Source organism: Danio aesculapii, chromosome 4 (assembly GCF_903798145.1).
Source record: "Danio aesculapii chromosome 4, fDanAes4.1, whole genome shotgun sequence".
In the NCBI taxonomy this organism is placed as follows: Eukaryota; Metazoa; Chordata; class Actinopteri; order Cypriniformes; family Danionidae; genus Danio; species Danio aesculapii.
The window spans coordinates 34,316,120-34,342,233 of NC_079438.1; positions in this window are offsets into that span (position 1 = coordinate 34,316,120).

Below are 26,114 nucleotides of genomic sequence, written 5' to 3' on the forward strand. Positions count from 1 at the left end.
GGAATGACTATTCAGCATTCACAAGTTTAGTTAATTTTGACTGACATGACATAAGCAGTTGATAATGTTATAAAACAGCAGAGAGTTGTATGAAAGCAATTGATGCATGTCCAAAAGCATTCACAGTTTGTTGGAAGGAATGAGAAACTGCTACTATGATGTGCACAAATTAATAATTGTTTTAAGAAATGCATGAACTGTTGTGCATATGTAAATAGTGTTGTGAGAAATGCACCAAAGCGACTGAGAAAAACTGTAATACTATTGATAAAAGAAGCAGTTTTCCATTATTAAATACATCCTGTTGTAATGTAATTGGCCTATCACTGTTCTGTCTGCATGTTAGTAGCTATAATGTCACAAACATTACTTTTTACCTTAAAAAAGACATTACTAAATGCCATAAGCTACCCAAGGGCATTTTGCTAACATTAAAGGGCACCTATGATGAAAATCATCTTTTGTAAGCTGTTTGGACAGAACTGTTTGAAGATATAGTGTGTCCACAGTCATACTGGTGTGATAAAAAGACAATAAGTCTCTTTTTTCAAATTCCTGATGTTAAAATAGGATTCAAATCCCTTTCATTTTGAGGCCAACTGCACTGTGACGTTGAAGTGCAGTTTCCTCCCCCACTGAATTGATTGACAGCTGCGTATCATCTCCGCAGTAACTCACATAATCATATCAACAAGACAGTACGTGCGCAAAGCAACCAGCATTAAAATATCTGTTCAGTTCTCTGTGATCAACAATGATCAAATGTGATCAAAAATAAGCTTTACAAGTTTAAAACATTTTTTAAACAGTGCATGTTTGTTGTCAATTACAGCGATTTATTTTTTTTTACCATCTTTACTTTATCACCACAGCCCAATGTCGTTACAGTTATAAAAGAACATGTTTGTGGGCATTAAATCAGGTTTATTTTGTACATTAACACAACGGATCTCCACACAGCAATGTATATTAATGTGTATCCTGTCACATTTGCCGTGCAAAAAGAGTGCAAAGTTAAACGTGTGTGTGTGTGTGTGTGTGTGTGTGTGTGTGTGTGTGTGTGTGTGTGAACCTTGTAAAACATTGTGTGTGACTTATTGTTGCAAAAAGTCTTGAATTAACACCACAACAAATACATCAAATAATAGTCATTGGGAAAGTTCTGTAGAATTCCTCACAACGTGAGGTCTGATTCTTTCATGTCTGAAACTTTACAGACACATTCTGGAGGCACAAAAGAAAATTAAACCTTGGAAAAGGACTAAAATAGGTGCCCTTTTAATGTTTTATTTTACAGATTTACAAAAGGTTAAGCTATATTCTGTTTTGTTGAGCTACTCTCTGCTCGAATATATATATATATATATATATATATATATATATATATATATATATATATATATATATATATATATATATATATATATATATATATATATATATATATATATATATATGTGTGTGTGTGTGTGTGTGCGTGTATGTGTGTATATATGTGTGCGTGTGTTTAAAAAATATTTTGAATTTGTACTTTTGTCATTCATTCGTATTTATTTATTGGAAAACCAAGACAAAGGTGTAAAAAAAAATGTATTGTTTTATTTATCCCATGGTGAAAAATTTGCTGAACATATTTGGGGATGGGGGATTTACAGGTACAGTATTCATGTTTTGAAACATGAAAGAAGCCTCGGAGAGTAAAAAAAAACAAACATGTAAAGTAATATTTTTACCTAAAGGGACAGTTTCTTTCTTCTGTTGGACACTACTGAAGCTATTTTGAAGAAATATGAAAACCTGTAACAATTGACTTTCATAGTAAAAACAAATACAATGAAAGTCAGTGGTTACAATGGTTACTTTATTTGTGTTTAACTGAAGAAAGAAAGTAATGATGGTTTGAAAAAAGGAAAGCGTGAGAAAATGATGATAGAACTGTCATTTTTGAATGAACTATCCCTTTAAGGTTTATAACTAAATAGTCAAATACATGCACAAAAGTGTCAAAACGAAATGGTTAGTGATTATTCCCATAAATCCTTGTTTGTGTACCAATAATTATTAAAATGATGATAATAAAAATGCATTGTTAACAGTAAATCAGATCTGCATGGCTCTTAACATGACAGCCTCCAAAATTCCTGTTGTGCATAAACTGTGCATATCATTATTAAACATCTTTTAAAAAATCGATGTGAAATATGGATGTGATATGACCACACTCATAATGATTTTAAGTAAGTGATTAAAATATTAACCAAAAAAAATCATGATTGTAATTTTTTCCCCATAATCTAGCAATCCTTCTGTCTACAAGGTTACATATGTGTAGCATTTTTATTTGTTATTTTTAACCTTTTAAATATTCCATTTAATACATTGTGCCCATGTCATTCTACAAATGTGTGTCCTCATAAACCCCCCAAACCAGCACAGACCCACACCCTCCGACCATCAGCATTCCTCCTACACTGAACACACACACCCACACACATTAAAGCACCATTTTAAGCACTTCCCCCAGGTCTCACAGATTTCATATCAGATCACAATGGTCCTGTACAGCACCAGCGAGTCCCTAGTGCTTAAAGTGCAAAGTGAGTGCGACCTCAATATCCTCCTGAAATAACAACACACATTTAATATGGTCAAGGACTTCAGTGGGTTCAATTCATATGAGAACGCTTTCTCTTTAGTTATCGGTTTTTGTGTCGGCTCTAAGGCATACGCACGTCCAATGTGTTCCTTTTGAACCTATAACCTTGTGGTTCTTGCGTATAAGTGCTGATATTAGGCTGTATCTCACACTCGGATTGGTGGCACAGATTCACCCGTGGCTCTGGATAGCAGCCATGTTGGATTAGGGTGCCGTTTTTAATTATCAGCTTCTCTTTGTTTTTTTTTTTTAGTTTTTTTTTTTGTTTTTTTGGTCTTCTCAATTCTTTTTTTATCAGCTCTCTTGCTCAGATCTCTCACTGTCTCCTCTTTTATTCTTCTTTATTCTGTCGTATCAGTCTTTGGATTCTCTACTTTTATTAATTGATGTTTGGTCTACTGGCTTTTTGTTTTTATATAGCACATTTGTATGTAAAGAATTGTTCAAAGGTTTGGTAATACGATTGGTATGATTTTAATTAATTATTTTTCTTTAAAGTTGCATTATTAGATTGAAGATATAGTAATATTGTGAAATATCACAGTATACTATATAATACATGTTTATTGTATTATAGTTAAAATGTGTTTTTAGTTTTGTTAAGGCACGCTAAAAGCTATGCTAATTCTGTCTGAAAATTATTTGATCAATAGTAGGGCTGTGCGATTTGGGGAAAATATCTAATTGATTTCTAATATCTAATCTGTATTGTAGCTTCTCACTGCTAAAATGCAGTAAGTGTTAGTTAAAAAAAGGAAGTGAAAATATATCAACTTACCTTAAACATTTATTCAAACAGTTTTTAAAATATTCAGAAATGTAACAAATTAGGGAGATAGTGTAGCTTATTATACAAACAAAAAAATAATTATAAAAATACAGAACACTCTGCAAATGGCTGAAACAACTCTGAAATTGTACTTTGCTGTTGCTTGCTGCTTGATTGAGTGTCACTGGCAATACTTTCAGTTGACTTTTTAGCATGACCCTCCTCATATAGCCTGTGGTGCTTTTTTAGGTCCTGGTTGTTGTATTTCTTCATTCTGTGGCAACAATTCTTACAAATGACCTGTTTTTGTTTGGTATCTGTGACTTTGAAACCAAAATATTCCCGTATTACCAATGTCCTGTTTTTCTTTGATATTAATTCATCTATTAATGCTTCTGAAGCATCAGATGCCACCATCCTACTCGTCCACGCGTGATGCACGATTCTGATTGGGCAGAACAAAAGTGTGCTCACTCAATTGGCTAGTAAGACTATCACAAAGAGACGGTAGTCATGCATTTGCTCTAGGTGGGGGAAATTAATAAAAATTATATTTCATATCGGAGGCTCTTGCGATTAGCTAATCGCAAGGTTTCAAATTGCGATTCGATTTCGATCATTCTCACAGCCCTAATCAATAGATTAAATAGATTCAAAATAACTGCTTTTATTTATTAATTTCTTAATTTAATTTTTAATTATATGTTAACAATGCATTGACATCAATATCACGTTTGATCTGGTTTGTGCCTCCTTGTTGTACCAACTATCAAACAGACAAATAAATAAATAAATAAATAAACAAATAAATACATTAATAATTAAATAAAGCAAATGAATAAAGCAAATAAATAAAAAGAAAAAAATGAATATATAGTGTATTAAACTACCCCTGATTAATAAAGGGACTAAGCCAAAAAGAAAGTGAATGAATTATACTACTACTACTACTACTAATACGACTACTACTAATACTACTACAACCACTCTTGTGAATTATGTATTCAAAAAGCTTTGAATTTTTTTTTTTTTAACTTTATTATTATTTTTATTATTATTATTATTAGTAGTAGTGGTAGTAGTAGTAGTAGGGAAGGCAAGTTTATTTACAAAGCACATTTCATACACAATTGTAATTCAAAGTGCTTTACATAAACAAGAATAAAAGACACAAGAAAATAAAAATGATTAAAATAATTAAATGATTAAAAACAGATAAAAACAGATAAAAATGTGTAAAACATGAGTGAAAAAGGAAATAAATACATAATAGTGTGATCTGTCAGATGTAACACAGTGCTCATTCACTAGAGGCACAGCTAAACCTTTTCAGTCTTGATATGAATGTGCCTAGCACATCTGATAATTTCTGGAAGCTGATTCCAGCAGCAGGGAGCGCAGTAGCTGAAGGGGTATTCACCCTGCTTTGACTGAATTCTTGGAATTTCTAATTTACTTGATCCTAATGATCTGAGTGATCCGTTAAGTTTGTATTCAGTTAGCATATCTGTAATGTATTGTGGTCCTAGGCCAGGGCTATTCAATTCAATTTATGATTTGCAATATGGGTGAGTGAGTGAGGACACAACAGCATATTAGAGCCCATATGCTGTATTTTTGCTCCTTACGACAGTGTATTACTTAAGTAGGCTTCTTCTGCATTCAGACACATTCATATGTTTTGAACTGCATAACAATTATGGAGGCAACAATTATAGATTTTGGTTGTACGATTATAAAGTCTGAAGAATAATCATGGTTTCACGGTTATGTCTAATGTGACTGTAAAGGGCACCTATGGTGAAAAATCTACTTTTCAAGCTGTTTGGACAGACATATGTGCAAGTATAATGTATAGACCATCATATTGGGGTGAAATAAACACACCGAGTCCTTTTTTTTCAATTTAACAACATAAAAATGGTGGACCAATTGGAGCGGTTTTCAGACCGGCCGCAACTTGACATAGGAGTGCGGTCCTCCTGCCCACCGAAGTGATTGAAAGCTGCGCGTATTAACATGTCCCAGTGTCACGTGTATAATCATATCAACAAGACCAGAGGTGCGCAAAGCAACCGGGAATAAAAGGTCTGTTCAATTCACTAGGATCATCAATCATCATCAAATGTGATCAAGAGTAAGTTTCACATGTTTAAAATGTTTTAAGCAGCGCACGTGTGTAATGAATTACAGCGATTTACTTCAGCTTTACTTCATCAGCACAGCCGCGTGTCAGAACAATTATAAAGGAAGACGCTTCAATCCCAGTTTGTGGACATTAAATCTGGTTTATTTTGTACATTAACATAACAGATATCCATACAGCAGTGGAGATTAACCTGTACCCTGTCACATTTGTGTGCAAAAAGAGTGCAAAGCTAAACGCGCTCTGTCTGTCTCTCTCTCTCCGTGTGTGTGTTTGCGTGTGTGTGTGTGTGTGTCTGTGCTGTGTATCTGTGGGTGTGTACGTGTGAACTTTGTAAGGACATTGTGTGTGACTCATCGATGCAACTGCACAACAAATACCGATTGGTAAAGTTCTTACTGTAGTATTTCTCAGAAACGCTACGTGAAATCTTCTTCCTTTAAGTCTGTCTGTTGTCTGACGCAGCCGAGGGAGGAGATTAAGGCACGCAGAAAGGCACATAGAAACGGTAGGCAGGGAGGACTAGCCTTAAAGCAGCGACAAAACGACAAAACAGCCTCCTGGTGCAAAAATGTATGAAATAGAATCTTGTAAAAGAAATAATGAAAAATCTGATGGGTGTTTTGAGCTGAAACTTTACAGACACATTCTGGAGATGCAAAACACTTATTATAAATCTGAAAAAAAAGGGTAACCTAGGTGCCCTTTAAGCTTTATGTTAGGTATATAGATTATAGATTAAGTATTTAGATTACTGTTGTCTGCGTTCATACATACATAATCATTTTAATAATAATTCGTCTAACATATCTTTTGTTTACATTGCTCTGAAAGCCACGCACAACTCCCACCAATACAGCTTGCGATGTTTTCTACTGCATGTGCCTGGAAAGCCGCGAGCCAGTCGCTCCGCTTGCACGCCCATATTGGCATATATTCTTACATTGGAAAAAGCGAACTTGCGTGCAGAAAAGACGCAATATGTGAATGGCCCGCCGCTAAAGCTAATCCAATGTGCGTGCGCATTAGCCTCAGTATAAGCTCGGAACTTTCAACTAGCGCACAGGCTTAATTTGTTTAATTGCAGCAGTTTCGTTTCATGCAACAGGAATGCGGTGTAGAGAAGCCTTTACAATTAATTAACTGTGACGAATTAGAGAAATCAGCTAATCGTTGCATCCCTAATAAAGATCTAAGTGCATTGATCAAAAGGCCTTTTTTTGCAAACATATCCAAATGTTTTCGGCTGCCCGCACCACTTGCTTAATATCAGGTCACTCATGCGCAGCCTTCAACTGCAGTTAGTGCTGTATTGAACAGACGCACATCACTTCATAACTTTAGCGGCCAATTTTCGACTGAACTAAATTTATTTCTGATGTCTCGGTCACACTAATTGGAGGGCCAGAACAAATTGCCTCTAGGGCGGGTTCACCTGCGGGCCTCCAATTGAATAGCCCTGTCCTAGGCCTTTTAGTGATATATGGACAAGTAATAATACTTTAAAATGTATTCTGAATGTAACTGGTAGCCATATGTAAAGACCTGAGGACAGGTGTGATGTGCTCTGATTTTCTGGTTCTGGTCAGAATCCTGACTGCAGCATTCTGGATGAACTGCAACTGTCTGACTGTCTTTTGGGTAAGGCCAGTGAGGAGTCCATTACAGTAATCCGTCCTGCTGGTGATAAAACCATGAATAAGTCCTCACTGGAAACAAAGCATCTAATTCTTGCAATGTTTTTGAAATGATAGTATACTGATTTAGTTACTGCTTTGGCATGACTACTGAAATTAAGATCTGACTCCAGAATCACGTAGTAGTATTTTATCTTATAGTATTTTAATAGTACTAGTAGTAGTAGTATTTTATAGTATTTTAATGAAAATTAAATAAGAATTGACAGAATTTACCTCTCGGTTGTGAATTTATTGTATATATTTTATTACAATCAATTGTTCTATTATTCTAGGGGCAAAAATGGGATTTTTACCGTTCACAACAATGGAATTTTTTTTATAAATGTACAAATTATGTCCTGTTATTTATTTATATTAATTTTTTGTTTAAATTATATATATATATATATATATATATATATATATATATATATATATAATAATTAAAATAATGACTATCATACATCGAGGACTGACTTACAATAAAATGTATTTCATTAAAAAGAGTAAATAAAAAAATAAAATAAAATTTATTTATTCATTCATTCATTCAGTCATTCATTCATTTACCTTAAGCTTAGTCTCTGATTATCAAAGGTCATCACAGAGAAATCAATCGCCAACTATTCCACCATATGTTTTGCGCAGCAGATGCCCTTTCAGCCACAACCCAGTACTGGGAAAATAAAATAAAATTGTCAGGCAAATAAAAAAAAAGTCATTTGATGACTTTTTAAAAGATTGCAAGGATTTCAGTTCATATTTTGCTATTTAATGAATAATATTTCACTGACTAACATTGACACATTATTTCACCCATATTTACATATTACTTTCAGAAAGGTTATACTTATATATGTTTTTCTTGTAGAAACCAGTGAGTTCCTTTAGTTTTGTTGTATGTTCACATTCATTTTAATGTGACCCAGAAAGCTGGTTTATCTTCATATATTCCAGACTTCATACAGTGAGACAGCTGTATGTTTGGCAATGGTTGAAATAGCCAATCTTTTCCATTTGCAGTTCTGTCATCTGTTTGTTTGCCACAAATCCACAACCTAAGATATTTGGACAGAAAACAGAACTGAAGAGGTGCTGTTCTTCTGAAATCGATTCCCTCTCTCTTCTTAAAAGCCTCTTCAAAACAAGTCATTCCCTTTGGTAAAGTCGTCTGCTACTGAGTTTGTTGTTTGCTATGTATCATAGGGGTTCAGACTCCAAGTACAACGTTGACAGAGACTTGCACTGTAGATCTAAACACTTAAAACACACACAAACTCTGGAGCTTGTCTGCACAGTGGCCATTTGCGAGTTGGAAGATCAAACTTGGTCGCCTGTGCAAAGCATTATGGGAGATAAAGCATTTGCATAATTTATGTCCTATTTAGAACACAAAATAAGTATCATATATATTCATTCATTCATTCATTTTGTTTTTCGGCTTAGCCCCTTTATTAATTAGGGGTCACCACAGCGGAATGAACCACAAACTTATCCAGCATATGTTTTACACAGCGGATGCCCTTCCACCTCATTCACACACATACACTACAGACAATTTAGCTTATCCAATTCACTTATAGTGCATGTCTTTGGACTTAAGGGGAAACCAGAGCACCCAGAGAAAGCCCATGCAAACACAGGGAGAACATGCAAACTCCACACAGAAATGCCAGCTGACCCAGCCGAGGCTCAAACAAGCGACCTTCTTGCTGTGAGGTGATAAATAATATTTTTTACAGTTTATTTCATAAATCTTCTGTAAACAAATATTTTAATGTAAATAATTTTAATGTAATGGAAAATATGCAGTCTCAAGGCATCTCTGGCACAGCTCCTAATTATCGTCAATGTAGTCTAAACGTAAATTTTTTGAGAGGTGCACGGGTATGTGAGGTACGCCGGGCCATACCTGTGCGTTTGACGCAGAAGTATAAATTAGCCTTAACAGAGCAGGGTTACATGACTCCACTTGCAGTAGAGAAAGTAATTGAAAAAAAATGACCTGGAATAATTAGATAGATTATAGGTTCTGAATGACTGTTTCAGTTACTTTCCAATTAATTTCCTACTATTACACCTATCTTATTTCAAATATTCAGAAATGCTAAATTCAAATAATCTCACTCACGCTGAGGCATAGAAAGCGACGCGTAATGCTTGTCATGAATCACAATTTATCTATGTTTTCTAACAGAAAAACATGTTTAATGTTGCAGACATTCATATACACAAGTACTAGCAAAACAGCATTTATGGTTTGTAAAATACACTCCGATGTCTACGGAGATAATAATAACAACTATTTTAAAATATATAATCAGCATTGTGCTTTATTCACATAATATACACATTGTTTATGCTAATTGAATGTTTACTCTGTTCCAATCCCAGTTAAACAGCCACTCAACCACTTATGTTGTGAATCAAGTAGCTACGATTTCTTCTGCAACATAGATAGACAAGGCGGTGTCCTTCACCCATCGTAGATTAAAGGGCACATAGTTTACCTCTTTTTTATGATTTAATATTAATATAATGGTTCTTCTGAGTGTGCCAGTTTAGGTTCAGTTTAAAACACAATTCAGATTTTTTTATTATAATGTGTTAAAAAGTGTCATGTTGGGGTCCACAGTTCGCTGATTTATGGGTGTGTTGCTTCACATGTAGATTAGTTTCGGCTTCCCGCCAACGTAACAAGGGGGCGGGGCCATGAGCTCACCCGCTCTGCGTTTGCAACAGAGTCTGACAGGCAGACAGAGAAAAAGCTGGAGTGAGAGGATCACCATTTAGTCGTACATGTACGACTCTGACACAGACCAAGCAGAGAGTACAAAATCATTTGTATCTTTGTACAGTTTTACAGCCAACTGTGTGCTAGTTACTAGTGCTGAGCTTGTACACAGAAACTAATAATCACGCACACTGAATTAACTTTGACTGAGGCACCGGATGCGCCACTCGAAGCCGCGACACGGCACAGCAGACACTCACCAGAAATATGAAGTGTCCCGAATCGTCGCGCCACGCATTTTTGAATTCTAAACATAGGTTTTCGCAGCTGTCTGCGGCGCCCAGCCGTCGACTTGAGTGTACCCTGATAGAAACCTATGTTTAGAATTCTAAAACGCATGCCTAGTTAAGATCACAGGGAGCTTCTGGGATCGTGAGAAATGCAAACGGCTGAAGTATAAGGTAGACTCAATGAGAAGTACACATGTTTGCAAACCTACCAAAAGATACAACCCATAATTCCGATTAGAGTGATAATGTGGAGAATATTGCTCTTGTGTTGAGCCCAATGAGCCTTGCATCTAAAAATAGAGCTAGCGTGTTCCTTTAGTGATATTGCTTCGACTCACGCTGAAAATGGCAGACGTGAATCAACAAACTGAGGATATGATGTCAATCATATCGCCTGTCAATCAATATTGGTGGGCGGGGGGGACCGCTCTTCTACGTAAAGTTGCGGTCGGTTTGAAAACCGCTTCAACTGGTCCACCGTTTTTTATGTTGTTAAATTGAAAAAAAAGCACTGGGTGTGCTTATATCACCCCAATTTGACAGTCTATACACCATACATGCACATATGTCTGTCCAAACAGCTTGAAAAGTAGATTTTTCACCATCGGTGCCTGTTTAAATGATGAAATAAATATTCTTAAAGATTGATCTCAGATATTGTGATCTCAGATATTTCAAAGCATAATTAGGACATTTGTCAATACTTGCAGAAAAGGGAAAAAAGAAACAAAACACTATAGCCACTGTGTTTCATGTGATAAACTTGATACGTCGGCATGGAAACTTTAAAGCATTGCTATTATAAATAATGGTCACATTAAAAAAAAATAAATAACTAAAAAATCATGCAAGGGGTTCATTTTTTTGTATTTTAATACTGGCATGTGAAAGGGTTTTTAGGCCCAATCGCAATTCTATTTTTGTACCCAAACCCCTTCCCGCTGGCCCTTGAAACGGGTAAATTTTGAAGCCCATCCCTTTCACACTCTAAGAAATGAGACACCAGTACAACACCTGCAAATGTCATCATATGTCATTGTGAGCTCTTCATTTGATATCAATGATCGCAACTGCTGTAGTTATTCCAGTTGCATTATTTTTTTGTATTCAGGAAATCCCCAAAAGCAATAATATCATGTTACCATAACAATATAATGAGGCAATAAGCTTGTAACTATACTGTGCATTTACACCCTGATCATTTTCATCTACGTAAACACACGAAAACATTAACATTATACCAGAAACTGTAAAATGCTCATTCCCAGCCACTAGACTTTTCTAACAGGGTATTCGAGTGTCAGATGTGAAAGTATGCTGTGGGACTACTATACAGCAGTTATTATTATGGATTATAGATAGCGAAACATCGTTTTTTGTTATTTTAGCGTTTTTTTTAAGAAAGCATGATGATAAAACATGAACGTGGTTATGAATATATTAAAACATATGCTTGTTTGTTGTAAAAATTTGTAATAATGACAAAAAATACCAATTTATGCATCTCCTTACTTCCGTGTGCAGCCATGCTGTCTTGTAGCTGGTGTATTTTGGGAAATTTTTGTACCCCTTAGTTTCCAGTGTGGTCCTGGAAAATCTCTGTTTCAAGGGTTATCTAGCCCTTCCCCTTAGCCCTACACCTAAGGGCTAAGGGGTAGAATTGGGATTGAGCCTTAATATATCTATATTTTTGTAGAAGCACAAGAAAGTATAGTGTCTATAGAGTACACCAGTATAAATAAAAGGTTTTGAGCATTTAGCCAAGCTTGACATAAGCAAGCTTAAAAAAGCTTAAAGTTTTTACCCATATTTGGAATTTGCTTTTAACCTGTCCAAGTGCACACACATTTTGAGGACACTCACACAAACATACACCCAGAGGAGTGTGCAGCTATTTGGATTACAAGTCCAACTCACCAACCATTAGACCACAACTGCCCAGTTAGCACCATTAGCATTAGGACGATTACCATTAACACCATTAGCACGCCCCGCCTCCCTTAAGCTGGTTTTACACCAAAAGCGGAATTACATTTTTGTACAAGGAGCTTACATATGACCATTCTCTTGGAATGTTCATTATCCACATTTGCATTCACTTGTACATATTACAAGTAATAGTACATATTATATTTACAAATGTGCAAATATATTCATTTCAATATTTTCATTTCCACTGAAAATTTTAAATTTGTCTCAATTGTGTCTTTCGTACAAGAGCTGAAAATGAGCTTGAGATGAAAAACATTCCCTGGGTAAACTAGAGCTAGTGATGAAGTGCTCTGAGCTTGATGTGAACCAAAAGTTATGTTGGGTATGAACCTAATTGCAGATCTGGGAGAAAGCCAAAGGGCGGCACAGCCATTTCAGTCAGACAGCACTGGACTAGAGGTAGATAGAAAAGCAAACAAGAAGCAACAAAAAAAAGTCTTTTAAATAAATAAATACTTAAAAAAAAATGACTGATAATTAAACGATTCTGATCCTTGGCAGGGATCCTGTAGAGGCATCTGAAGCTTCACAGAAACTGCATTTTGGACATTTTTTGCTCACATGTGCAATTTTACATTTTGATTCTAGGTGATTCTAAATGATTCTATACAATTTTCAATTATTTTTACAACCCTAAGCTTTTATTTAAAGTAAAAAAATTTTTTGGTGAAGACGCTTGTATATTAAGTGTCCTTTGCTTATGATGTCATTCTGGTGAGAGTGTGCACATCTAACATTATTGAGGTTAATGATTAATCAATTAATTGGTCATTATATTAGATGATGATAGATGGGAATTCATGGTAATTGACAATCCCTAGTGTCAATATTGAAGAACACGTCATAATGCTTCTAATGAATCACTTACTACTCGTCAACCAAATTAGAGAATACAAATAGACAATAATCTTGAGAAAACACCATAAACTCAAAGTGTATATTGTGTAGTTTACATTTTCATGAGGTACAAAAAAATACAAAGTCAAATGTTTTTTTGTTTTTTTTTTCCATTATGTATATAGACTATTTGTAGTAGTCCTTTATTATATGAATTAATTTGTTTCAGTTGATTTCAATGGAACATTGCTAAACTGAAAGTGCAAACCATAATTTAAAACTGTAGCTGTGTGTGGATAGAAATATGTATAAAACAACAACACATGTTTGGGGAAATCTGTTAACTGCATTTTGTTAGATGCAAACATTATCATGCTAACATTTAGAGATGGTGGTGTTCAAACATGATTTTATGGTAGATTTTATGGTAGATTTTATGGTTTATGAATATTGGATGTTAGTAAATCATCAAAAGTGTGAAGTTCATACTTTTAGTGAACAACAAAATGATATGAATCAGAATTTATTCTATCTGTACATTATCCTGGGAAGATTCTACTTCGGAGTTTGGAAATAATTACAGTGGGATGTCTGTTTTAAGTGATTTTAGCAGGAATATAATGGATTTTTTTTGTCTTTTTTGAACTTCCTGACAAAGAAGAACAGCTCTTTTTGCACTAATGCAACAAAAAGAAAGGAAAAGGATGCATTAAGTGTGTAATTGATGCTTTTTTAGTTTGTCAGCCAGATAGAATGATGCTAAATACCCCATTATGTCGTGAAAGCGTGTTCCCAGATAAACTGGCTAAATGAGAATATTTTCTGCCAAGCTTAAATGGTGTTTTTCATTAACAGTGCACCAAAACTGCACTAAATGCAAAGTATGACACAAAACTGTGCATTCGTCATTCACTAAAAAACTTTTCACATTTTTACTCAAATAATAAAACCTCAAATTACGCTCACCGGCCACGTTTTTAGGTACAACAATCCAACTGCTTGTTAACGCAAATTTCTAATCAGTCAATCATTTGGCAGCAACTCAATGCATGTAGGCATGTAGACATGGTCAAGAAAAGTTCAAACAGAGCATCAGAATAGGGAAGAAAGGTGATTTAAGTGACTTTGAATGTGGCATGGTGGTTGGTGCCAGACAGGCTGGTCTAAGCATTTCAGAAACTGCTGATCTACTGGGATTTTCATGCACAACCAACTCTAGGGTTTACAGAAAATGGTCCGAAAAAGAGAAAATGTCCAGTGAGCGGCAGTTCTGTGGGCACAAATACCTTGTCGATGCCAAAGGTCAGAGGAGAATGGCCAGATTGGTTTGAGCTGATCGCAAAGCCACTTGTTGCAACCAAAGTATGCAGAAGAGCATCTACAACATGTCGAACCTTGCAGCGGATAGGCTACAGCAGCAGAAGACCACACTGGGTGCCACTCCTGTCAGCTAAGAACAGGAAACTGAGGCTACAATTTGCATAGGTTCACCAAAATTGGACAATAGAAAATTTCTTGGACTAATCTATTGGACAAATCGATTTCTGCTGGAACATTCGGATGATAGGGTCAGAATTTGGTGTCAACAACATGCAAGCATGCATTCATCCATCCTTTTATCAATGGTTCAGGCTGGTGGTCTTGTGATTGTGTGGGGGATATTTTCTTATAAAGTGTATAATAGAGTGTATGAATTGTCACACTTTAAACAATTTTTTAACTTTTTTTTAAGATAATTGGTTGCAAACAATTAATATGGACTGAATTTAAACAAACAAATGAGGTTGAACATTAGTAAATTAAATTAGTTTGTTTAAATTCCGCCCATATAAATTGTTTGCAACCACTTACTGTACCTTGTACATTTGTAAATCCAATGAATAATTTTTATAGTGCGGTTTGTGTAAGCTATAGGAAAAACAAAATACTAAATACCATTGCTATTGATCAAACTGAAAAGTTTCTATTTGTCCACCTAAAGTTTATCACTAAGTATTTTTAAAACGATTCATTTACCAATGTATTTACATAAAAAGTCCACATACATATGAGACATGGAGTACAAAAAGCACTTCTTTGTCTTGTGAGACAGTTTGAGGAAGTCGATTAACCAGCTCATTGAGTAACTGTCAGTTCTTGATTGTGTGTAGCCCATATTAGAAGTTCTTTTGTGGAGAGTTTTCTAAGTAGTGTGCAAATGAAGGTTTCACTAGGCTATTCGGATGGAGAAGTTTTGCACTATTAGCTACCATTAGCTTCCTGCTTCGAAAGTCCTCTACATTCAAACAATTACTGCTCCCCAAAAATTATTCACCAGACTCTTGGCTGCTGTGGTAAATTCTCATTTGGAGCTGAGAATGAAAAAAAATACTTTCTTTTTTTGGGGGAAAAAAGAGAGGTCAGAGTCTGAAGCATCAATATGACGGACATTGCTTTATTGTGTTCAGTGAGAGCTGTAATGGCCGTTGATGTGGGTTTTCCAATTGGCTTTCCCAAGACTGAAGCTTTTTTCGAGTGTGTGGCCCACATACACTGTTTCTATTGTAGGGCCTGTAACTACAGTTATTGCGAGGCCTGTTTGGACCTCTAACAGCTTAATGGCTGTCATAGCTGTCAGTCAATTGGCCCCTGTGTAGGCGGGGTCAATCCCAAGAGCCCACAAATGGAAATGGCCATTTGGAGTACAATCACTTCGGTTGGTGTCTACTTCAGTGCACTACTATATTAGTATAGGAATACACACATGCACAGATTACACTACAGGCATATACTCTCTGGTGACTTTATTAGGTGCACTTTGGTAGCATTGGAGCCCTTTTTGCGATCAGAATTCTGCAACAAGCCACTGGAATCTTTGCTCAGAGATTTTGCTCTATATAGACATTGAGTCGTCACATAGTTGCTGTACATATGATGAGTCAACATTAATGGGATTTTCCAGAACATCACAAACGTGCTGTATTGGAATAGGATTCGGCAAGTGTGCACACAAATACACTCACAAAATTCACAAAATCAACATATTGAGAAGAAAAGAACAAGAGACAAACAAATGTTGTCTCGGTTTACGTGCAAACGTGCGAAGCAAGTAAACATTGCTTACAAGGCTTTATTAATAATCGATTTATTCACTGGTAGTTATGTCACAAAGGAATCATTTGCATATCTAACTGCAGTATTTTGATTGTTATTGTGCATATAAATAAAACTTGTCAGCATGACACTTGTAGCTCATGTGTGATCCTCTAAACCAGTGTTTCCAAACCCTGTTCCTGAAGACACACCAACAGTACACATTTTCAACCTATTCCTAGTAAGGGCTCGCAAAATATAGATTTAGACACCTGAATTTAATCATAAGAACATTAGAAGAGACTCGAAAACCTGAAATGAATGGTTCAGATAAGGAAGACATCCAAAAACTTTTGGTGTGCCTCCAGGAACAGGGTTGGGAAACATTGCTCTAAGCAGAGTGCAGTAATGAAGTATTTTTTTTATAATGGCACCTCTATTAGTGATGATAACATATATCTTCATTTTATATCTCTTTGGGTCAAGAAAGAGTTTGTTTGCCTTGTTTTCATCCTCCCTATCTGCAAATGATTAGTTTTTTTTCTGGGCATCCTTTAATGCACAGTAAGCAGGGCTTGATCCTATACTTTTTTTCGAGGGCTTGTCTGAAAAATAGCTTATATATGGCATTTAAACTTTTATGTCAAGAAGAACTATATACACAAGTAATGGGATTTGATGGCATTTAAAGAATAAATTGTTGCTATTAAGGATCGTAATGTGTTAAGGTCCAACTTTATATTAAGTGGTCTTAATTACGATGTATCTACATCAAAATATGATTACAACGTACTTAATGTGTTCATAATGTATTGCATGGTAGGGTTATGGACAGGTTTGGGGGTATGTGTAGGTTTAAGGGTGGCTTAAAAGTGTAATTAAATGTAATTACAGAAATTAATTACAGATGTAATTAGATACTGGTATTTGATCAAGCTTAAGTGCAATATAAATACATGTATTTACACAATAAGTACATTGTAACAAATTATTAAATTCAGCGCAAGTACATTTTAGTTAAAGCCACTATATAAAAAGTGATACCCGAAAAAAAATCTCCTCCACTATCATCTGAACCATTGATACAAAGCAGGTAGGTTTCATTTGAAGTCCGACCCTACATTTGAGATGTTGCAGCATGAATTGAGACACTTTAGAATGGATAAACTTGTTCCAATTTTATGTTGTCCTGTTTTTGGTAAGCAAGTGCAAATTATAGCCTTATTTTTAGTGACAGGATTACCACTGGTTTGTTTTTTCTTTTGCTGTTGCTCATCTGCTTCAATGTCTTTTCAGAGATACTCCTTTGCATTCCTTGGTTTTAACGGGTGGCTATTTAATTAACTGTTGCTATCTCATATGGAAGCATATCAGTAGCAAAATACATTTTGAAATGCAAAATGCAAAACGGCAGTGTAAGATGTAAAATGGCAATGTATTTCTATGACAAAATTAAATAAAAATAAATTTATATTTACCATTTCCAATTAGGCCTGTGTAATGAACCACTATTGAATCATATTCATGTTTTGAAATGTTACGAATAGCAAAGGGCAAAAGGTGGCAATATGAATTGATGTAAATATTTACAGTAAGTATACCATAAATGTGCACCCGTGACCAAATGCCTAACTTTCTTCTTTGTGACAGGTTTGCTAGCCAATCGAATGAGCACACTCTTGTTTTGCCCAATCCTCTGTAGCTGCATTGTGTACTTAGACCAGCGGGTATTTTCCAGGACAGTTATCAAAACTTTTTTGAAATCTATGAGGTAATATGCTTCTGGTCTAATCCATGCTGGGTTCCACAAAATTGATTTGTGTTAGGACTGCATAAAGGAATTAAGTTATTAAATTAACTTATTATTTTTTTTACAAATTTAAGTAGATTGAACATAAAAACAATGAAGCGGTCCACAAAAAAAAAAAAAATAAATCAAGAATTGTGTTGTTTCAGCTTGTTTTAAATAAGTAGTTTGAACAAACAGAAAGCATATTTTTTTAATGTATCTATTTCCAAAATAGGGAGTGTTCCTTTAAGAAAAGGGAAAAAATGCATGTTCACTTAATACATTGCAACAAATATTAAAATTGAAGTGGTTTTGGAACTGCATTGGCCAGTTTGTGAGAGATTCAGTCTATGTAACCTCTACAGAAGTACATACTGAAAATACATTGTCACTTTACATGTTTCATTGCCATTTTAAATAATGCATTTCAAATTATTTTTGATACTCAAAAGCTTCCATAATGTACAACCAGTCGGGCCATTCTTCTCTCACCTCTGGCACCAACCAAGCATTTTCTTCATCAGCTTATAGGATAGCTTCTCTTTTCCAGACCATTCTCTCTTTATCCTAGAGATAGTGCATGAAAATCCCAGAAAAATCTGCAGTTTCTGGAACACTAAAACCTGCTCATCTGGCACAAACAGCCATGGCACATTCATAATATATGTGTGTGTGCGCGCGTCATTTAAAACCTTTTTTACCATCTTTTTTACCTTTTCTAACATCAGCAGAAAAGCTTGACCACAGCTACGTGCCTCAGTGCATTGAGTTAGTACTGTATGATTGGGTTTTTAGACATTTACATGCTTTGAATAAAGTGGCATGAGTGTATATACCAGCTCTCATTCTTGTGTTTAAATTATGTTCATATATTTCTCGATTTTAACATTTGGTTCTAAATTGAACTGGTTGGAATGTAATTTCATATATGTTTATGCAAGGTAAACAATCTCTGTAAATGTAATAAAGGCAATGACATTTTGAAAAGAGCTTTTTATTAGCTGAAGCTACAGTATCAGCAGGCGAAGCTTTAATATCCAGAAATGTTTTGATGTTGATGCAGATTAGTGCAGCGTTTGAAATATGCATCTATATTTTATTGGTTTATCATGTGGCGATGTTGGAAATACACACAGCGTCGCTTCAAAAAGATGATGATGTTTTAAAAATAGATGTGAAAATTCCTGAGAGAAAGGGAAAGAAAAGGCTGAAAGACAGAGCGATGACTGTGATTTTCAAATACAGTGTGCTATTCATTAATCTATTACTAGATTAGTTATATAGTTATTTACTTAAGTACCTGGGATGGATGGATAGTGAGTGAATGAGTAGAGAGTGACTGCGTGCGTTCACTTTTTCCATACTTTTCATGTTACAGTCTATTTCCAAAATGGATTAAATAATTTATTTCCCTTAAAATTCTACACCCAATACCCCATAATTACAATGTGAAGAAAGATTGTTTGAAATAGTTGCAAATGTATTCAAAATAAAAAACCTGAAAAATCACATGTACATAAGTATTGACAGCCATTGCCGTGAAGCTCTGAAATTGAGCTCAGGTACATTGTTTCCACTGATCATTCTTGAGATGTTTCAGCAGCTTATTTGGAGTTGACCTGTGGTAAATTCAGTTGATTGGACATGATTTGAAAAGGCATATACCTGTCTATATAAGGTCCCAGGTTTGACAGTGCATGTCAAAGCACAAACCAAGCATGAAGGACAAAGGAATTATCTGTAGACCTCCAGGACAGGATTGTTTTGGAACCACCAGGACTCTTTCTAGAGCTGGCCGGCCATCTAAGCTGAGTGATCGGGGGAGAAGGGCCTTAAGGGGGTCACGCACCAGAAGCGCCGCTTGGCGACGCGCCACGCAGTGCCATGCATTTCAGAATTTTAAACATAGGTTTCTATCAGGGTACACACACCGGCACCCAGCCACGACACTGTTCATATTTCTGCCGCCCCACAGAGCGCCACCCGAATAGTTTCATTTTAAATATCATGCGAATCTGCACGTCTGGTGCGCGATGCATCCGGTTTGTGACCTGCTTTAGTCAGGGAGGTGATCAGTAACCCGATGGTCACTCAGTTTGAGCTCCAGTGTTCTTCTGTGGAGAGAAAACCTTACAGAAGGACAACCATCTGTGCAGCGGTCCACCAATTGGGCCTGTATGGTAGAGTGGCCAGACGGAAGCCAGGCATCTGAAGGACTCTCAGAAACAAAATTCTCTGGTCTAATGAGACTAAAAACTAAAATCTTTTTTTCACATTGAAAAAAAGATTATATTTTTTTACATTGTCATTATGTGGTATTGTGTGTAGAATTTTGAGGAAATAAATGAATTTTGTCTATTTGGGAATAAGGCTGTAATAAAAAAAGTGAAGCGCTATGAATACTTTCCGGATGCAAGATAGATAGATAGATAGATAGATAGATAGATAGATAGATAGATAGATAGATAGATAGATAGATAGATAGATAGATAGATAGATAGATAGATAGATAGATAGATAGATAGATAGATAGATAGATAGATAGATAGATAGATAGATAGATAGATAGATAGATAGATAGATAGATAGATAGATAGATAGATAGATAGATAGATAAGTAATTTACTGAAAACTAAAACAACTTAAAACATAATAGTTGTATGAGATGTCACACAGGTTTGGGATTGTCCTATTACTGTATTTAAAATCAATACAGTGAATGTATTACTTTTAAGCTATTCATTTTACAGTATTTTATGGTAAAGTGAAAGGTACACTTTACAATAAGGGTGTATTAGTTAATGTTAGTTAATGTATTAGTTAACATAAAATAACAATGAACAACATATATGTTAAGCATTACTTAGGTTTTGTTAATGCTGACTAAATATATATTATTGTGTTATTTCATACATTAGCTGACCTGAACTCATTGTGAACTACATCATTACATTACATTACATACATCATTACATCATTCAGCATTACATGATCTTTGTCAATGTTAACTTACTCATATTCTAATGTACCACAGACAGATAAGTTAATGTTTACTTGCACATACACCAATGCATTTGTTCACAGCATGACTTAACAATGAACAACACATTTATTCAGCAATACTAAATCTGATATGTGAACTAAACATCTATTAACGTGTTAATATGTTAGTTGACACATTAGTTTTTGAGTTAGTTAACATGAACAAATGTTAGTATCACATTAGATAATGTTCCCAGCAGTGTGCACTACAATAAAGATCATAATTCCATTAACATTTTTTTAATGCTAAATCATGTTAGTAAATAGTTAGGAAATATGAATAACATGGTGATTTGGAGTGTTAGAGTAAAAACCTCAGCTTCAACTTGCATGTTATTCATGTCTGTATAATCAACAGCACGTAATGCCTTTTTGGAAACCTCTTCCAATTGCTGTTTTTGTCTCTTTCAGGCATGCCATCCCTGATGACTCTGGTACACCTCTCTGAATGGTGTCGGAAGTCGAATGGCAGTGTTCTGTAGCCCTATCAGTGTCCTCCATCCCGTAACAACACTCCCACGAGGGCCCCGAGCCAGCATCGATCGCCCAGGTCAGAGGTCACCCGTGCGGGACTTGTTAGCTGGAGGCTGCGTATAGCTAAAAGGTGATGTTAAACACAATATCGATCCAACATCCCTCCCTGATAGAGAGAGAAAAATGAAAGAAAGAAAGAATGGACAAAAGAAAGGCACAAATGAGAAAGAAGAGCAGAAGCAGCAAGAGATAAGAAATGAGATCAGATGGAATGAAAACTGGAGAATGAATTTGTGACAAGAGAAGAATACAGAGTATAGAGAGAGAATGAAAAATGGCAGACAATTCACAGTTCAGTGCGAAGTTACAAATACAAATGCTTACAAATATTGAACATGGAGACATATATCCCTCACATTAAACATAAGTGTTTGCTTATTTAACTTTAGCTATTATAGACATATTAAAGAGCCCATATTATACATGAATTAGGGTCATATTTTTATTTGTAAGGGTCTTCAACAACAGTCTAATATGCATGCAAGGTCAAAAAACACGTTCATGGTCTTATAATCTGCATTTATTTTTACCTAATTATCCCAGCGACTCCCATATGAATCGTTCTGTGACTCATTTGTTCCCAAACCCGTCCTCAGCGTGAAGCTAATCTGCGCTGTTTGGACCAATGACAGCCTGCTGCGATTGGTCGACGACACTGACAGGCTTCAGCGCGAGACAGAGTAAAATGGTCAGCTGCTAATCAACAATATAAACGTAGTCACAGTGTATACACGCTTCATAGTGGATTTTGGCTGCCAGTGGGTGAATGTAAATATAGACAATGGTCTAGAAAATACAGACGACTAACTATTTTATTAAGCAAAAGTCCAAGAACTGGCGAGGAGATCTCCTAGCCCATCACAGTTTACCTGCTCTTTTCACACACAAACACACACACAGGGCCGGTGCGTCCTAGAGGCGACCTAGGGCGGCAGAAAAGAGAGGGCGGTGTCGGCAACACCTCCCTCACCATCCGCGTCCTCAGTTATATCTGCGAATACCACCCCAACCCACCCCCCCGGTCTTCAATTTCAATCACAACACCTCCGCCCCGGGTCCTCACTTTACTCACGGGTCCCTTTCGTTTTTACTATCGGGTTGAGGGCGGCGTGATCATCCTTTGCCTAGAGCGGCAGTTCAGCTTGCTCCGGTCCTGCACACACACATTACCCTCGTCAGAGGAGACACGCACACATTACCCTCCTCAGAGGAGAAAACACGCACACACATCACCCTCCTCCCCAGAGAACATGACATACACGCCTAGAGTGCCAGTTCAGCTTGCTGGGTGCAATTTAGACAACTCACCTCAAACCTGAGCTAAACTATTTTGAAACCTGACCGTTGCACGTGTGTAGGAACAGCTGACAATCCGTAAACAAAGCGACATGCGTCGCGTTTTCAACGTGGTTTTACAAGCGATATGAGAATAAAGAGTTAACCTGATACAGTACACGCGGTTACAAGTAACAAAACTAAATACATAATTTGCAAGCTAGAGAAAACGAGGCAATAATTTTATTCGCACGTACTTACACTTGTGAAATGGGGGAAGAAACTGATTCATGATGCACTGATCCATGTTCTGACAGTCTTTACCGATCCTTCCTTTAACAAACCGATGAAGTCTTCTTTGTAGGCATGTAGTTTCCAGAAGCACTCGAACTGCTCAAGGCTGGGCTATATTGCTGAGGTTTCATCTTTGGGTGGACTGTGAATAATATCCATCTGCACAGCATGACTTCATTCGACCGATGTCTGTGTCTGTGTGTGTCTGTGTGTGTGTGGCTTTTTTTCTGTTAGTGGGCGGGGCCGCAGGTTTCAAATCTCCCGGGTTTGCGCGCGCAACTACTTGTTTCGTAGCCGCGTCATCACGAAACACCTAATGACTCGTTATCAAGACGACTCATTTGAAGCACTATGAGTCGACTTTTTTATAAATGAATCAACAGTTTTAAACACTGTACACTTACAGATTTAAGCCTTTGCTGGACATTTCACTTCACTTAGAGCTTTGTTACACACTATATGGAAGAGCATTTTCAAAAACCCATAATATGGGCTCTTTAACAATTAAATATTTTGACAGTGTACGATCAGTAAATACACATTTCATTTTAGAAACAGTGTATTAATATACAGTGTAAAATAATTGTGAATTAACACACACTTCCTGACAAAAGTCTTGTCGTTGATCCCAGTTGTAAGGGCAACAAATACTAGCTTGACTTCTAGTTGATTGTTTAGAAAAGTGGCAGAAGGTAGGTTTTCCAGTGAATCATCTGTTGAACTGCATCCCAATCATCACAAATACTGCAGAAGATCTATTGGAATCTGCATAGACCCAAGATTATCACATAAATCAGTCAAGTTTGATGAAGGAAATAAATCATGGTTTGGGGTTACATTCAGTGTGAGGGCATGCGAGAGATTTGCAGAGTGGATGGCAACATCAACGGCCTGAGGTATCAAGACATTTGTGCTGCCTATTACATTACAAACCACAGGAGAGGGCAAATTCTTCAGCAGAATAGCGCTCCTTCTCATACTTCAGCCTCCACATGAAAGTTACTGAAAGCAAAGAAGGTCAAGCTGCTCCAGCATTGGCCAGCTCAGTCAACAGACACGAACATAATTAAGCATGTCTGGGGTAAGATGCAGGAGGAGAGATTGAAGATGAATCCAAAGAATCTTGATGCTGAAAGCTTTGTTTGCCATTCCAGATGACTTTATTATAGTTATTTGAGTCATTGCAGAGATGTATGGATGCAGTCCTCCAAGCTCATGAGAGTCATACACAATATTAATTATTTTCCCTCTTTCCTATACTGTACATTATTTAAGTGACAAGATTTTTGATTAAGCAAAGTCAGACCTTACTGTCCTAATTAAATAATTAAAAATAAGCATAATCTAGAGGCTTTTGTCTTTCATATAAGCCACTTCATATCAGATGATCAACTAGAAGTCAAGTTATTATTTGTTGTTTCTAAAACTTGGATAGGCGACAAGACTTTTATCAGGTAGTGTTTGTCAACATGTGTAAAATTTTATTTATTAGCTTGGCTTGGTAATCTGTGTTTAGATTTGCTTACTGTCTATTTAAAGTACATGAAAATATGACAGATGGCTGTAATGCACAAAAATAAAAATTCTGGGCTGAAACCAAAAACAAATATAAATATGAATGCACTCAACCAAAAGTAATACAACTACTAAAATAACTCTACTACTACTACTACTACTACTACTACTACTAATAATAATAATAATAATAATAATAATAATAATACTAATAATAACAATAATAAATATTATTCTACTACTACTAATAATAATAATATATTTTCGTATTACATGATACACAGTGTTATTTTAAATATAACTGAATATCTTAAATGATACTGATAAAAAAATCCAAGCAAATAACGTAACCCTATTTTATCCACAGTAAGATTTTATTGACAGTAAATGTATTAAGCGGTTTCATTTTACCAACGTTGCCATGACACACATATTATATATTATATGCACATATTACAAGCATCAGGAAACATAGAAAACTTCAAAAACACACCGACAGGTCATTATTTAAAGTGCACATAGGTTACACCTTTTTTCATATTTAATATAAGTCTTTTCTGTAAAGTTTCAGCTCAAAACACCCATCAGATTATTTATTATAGCTGTTTGAAGTGTCTATATTATAGCTGGAAAAAAGGTTTTGCTGTTTTTTGTACTGGCCCTTTAAGGCTAGTCCTCCCCGCCCACCGTTCTCACGTGCTTGTCAGTAAAAGCCGCCCTCGGCTGCCTCAGGAAGCAGATCTCATGTAACGTGTGTGAGAAATACTACAGTAAGAACTTTAACAATCAGTATTTGATGCATTTTTTTGTGGATTTGCAACAATGAGTCACACACAATGTCATTACAAAGTTCACGTACATACTCAGCAAGGACACAAACACATAGCGCACACATATACACACACTCAAACGTAGCGCAGACATACACACACACACAAAGCTCAGACACGCAGACACACACACAGAGAGAGAGAGAGAGAGAGAGAGAGAGAGAGAGAGAGAGAGAGAGAGAGAGAGAGAGAGAGAGAGAGAGACAGCGCGTTAAGATTTGCACTCGTTTTGCACGCATATGTGACATGATACTGGTAATATCCACTGCTGTATGGATATCTCTTATATTAATGTACAAAATAAACCTGATTTAACGTCCACAAACCGCGATTGAAGCGTCTTCCTTTATAATTGTTCTGACACGCGGCTGTGCTGATTAAGTGCATCTGAAGTGAATCGCTGTAATTCATTACATACGTGCACTGTTTTAAAACATTTTAAACTCACTCTTGATCACGTTTGATGATGATTAATGATCCTAGCGAACTGAACACACCTTTTATTCCCGGCTGCTTTGCGCTCGTCCTCTCTTGATGATATGATTATACACGTGACTACCGGACATGTTAATGCTTGCAGCTGTCAATCAATATTGGTGGGCGGGGGGACCGCACTCCTACGTAAAGTTGCGGTCGATCTGAAAACCGCTCCAATTGGTC